Raw genomic sequence first — 2,418 nt, 5'->3', positions numbered from 1 at the left:
AAGGAAAAAGTGTACACATCTCTAATAACGCACATATAGGTCGCTCAATAAAAATCTTACAAGAAAAATCTAGTGGGAAAAAAACTCGTAAAGGAAAAAAATGTATAGCGCGTATTAACTCCCCTTAATGACAACATCCTTGAACCTTTGCATCTCGATCTTGTGCACCATCTTCTTGAAAGTTACAGTTGGAAGAGATTTGATGAATAAATCATCCACATTTTCACTTGAATAAATTTTTTTCACGTTAATATCACTATTCGTTTGGAGCTCATGTTTATAAAAAAACTTTGTGAAATGTGCTTCATTATATCTCCTATTATGAATCCTTCCCTAAGTTGTGGTATGCATGCTACATTATCTTTATATAAAATCATGGGTATTTTGACACATATCAAACTATATTTTTCTTGAATGATATGTATCATGAATCTCAACCATACACATTCTCGTCTTATTTCATGAATAGATATTATCTTAGTGTGATTCGATGAAGAGGCTACGATAGACTGCTTTGTATATCTTCAAGATATAATAGTACTCTCATATATGAACACATATCCTGTTTTAGATTGACCTTTATATGGGTCAGATAAATTCCCAGCATTAGCATAACCAACAAGATCATGACTACAATCTTTAGAATAAAATAACCCCATATCGATAGTCCCTTTTAGGTACCATAATATGTGTTCGATCTCATTCCAATATTTTCTAGTAGGATCAGAACTTTACCTTATAAACAAATTAAATGAAAAGTTTATACCAGGCCTTGTAGTATATGCAAGATACATTAGTGCACCAACTGCACTAAGATATGGTACTTCATAACCAATTCAATTGGTTATATTTTTCATTTCAGCAAATAATCTATTGCTTTTGAAAACTCTCCAAGAGTTTCAATGATTTTAAAGTTATAAATTTATGCAATATAAGAATTAGAAATAAGTTTCCCATAAACTATTATATGCTTCAGATATTTTGAATCCTTAAAAAATTTTCTTACAAATTTTGTCAAGTGAAAATATTCAACATTTCATGTGGGACATCTTCAAGTGTTTGGACTGCAAATCAAATAAGTTTTATGCTTACCAAGATTCATCCTTTCATGTCACTTGATAAGTAGTTCTACATCTTCATGCTTAAATAAACATAGAATTTAGATCCTTGTAATCTTTTACAATATTGTGTCAATATTGTATCAAATATATAATCGATGATATATTATTTTGTATCGATTAACAATGTGACATAATATTTTGAGATATCATCAGTTCATTATTTTTAGGTACCTAAATCTTTTTTAAAGGTTTCATGAAGTGCTATGTTGAAGAATCCTTAATAGTATAATGCCTTCTTATTATAATCATTTGCTTATTTTTTTCAAGAATTATTGCTTTTAGAACCGATTGATCTACCATGCTTCATACAGGTAGTTGTCACGACCCGAACCGGGGCCCTGGCCGTGACGAGCATTCCCAAACCCAAAGGTCCGGAATGCCCTCTGTCTATCTAGTAATCATGCACATAATTAATATGATCAAAGTAATACGAAATAGATACAATAATACGAAAACATGGTCAACAATTTAAAACAGTTAAAGGCCTGAAAACATGCCCAACAATATTTAATAAACATCTACAACAGTCTACGAAATCTCTACTGACATACTATCTGAATAATTGGGACAAGGACTCCAGCAGAACAAAACCATACTGAAATAAATACCTAAATGACTAGGCCTTTCGAAGCAAAGAAGTCTCACCGACTGAACTCTGAGACAACCCTGTCTGTAGACTCTACTTAGAATTTGGACCCCTAGACTGTGCCTCAGTACCTGGGAGGAAGGGGGTTAACACAATTGTACTAGCACGCGAAGCAATCCAAAATAGAGTAATTGAACATCTATATACATATATATAATACGTGAGAGCAAATTTTCATTAAACATTATGCATAAAACAGTTTCTGAAAACACATGGGCATCTTCTGAAAACATGTAACCTGTCTGTAAATCTCAAACTTTAATCTATGTATTACTGCTGAGTTAGGTGGTATCCCCTATAAGTCTGATATTCCACGGGCGATATGAAATCCGTCATTGACTCGGCGGGAAAGCCTCCAACCTGAGTATGTTGCAAGAGTTGGAGTTCCTAAATCTGATATGCCACACGACACTTAAGTCAGCGTATAATAATATACCAGGGTCAGCAAACCACGGTTTTAGGCAATGAGTTGCTTGAACTCAAGCCCTTTTAAGGGAACCACCTAGCATCTCTGTATGCCTATTTTTAACTTAATGTCTAAAATCATGATAGTCTAAAATATTTATTAGTCTGAGTCTGATATGGCATTGGTATGAATTGGTTTCGTCATACCAAGACTTGCAAGTCATGATATTTGAGCCATTATACATT

This window comes from Capsicum annuum, chromosome 10 (assembly GCF_002878395.1).
Source record: "Capsicum annuum cultivar UCD-10X-F1 chromosome 10, UCD10Xv1.1, whole genome shotgun sequence".
NCBI lineage: Eukaryota > Viridiplantae > Streptophyta > Magnoliopsida > Solanales > Solanaceae > Capsicum > Capsicum annuum.
The sequence above is the reverse complement of the archived record's forward strand: the minus strand, read 5'-3'. Positions refer to the sequence as shown.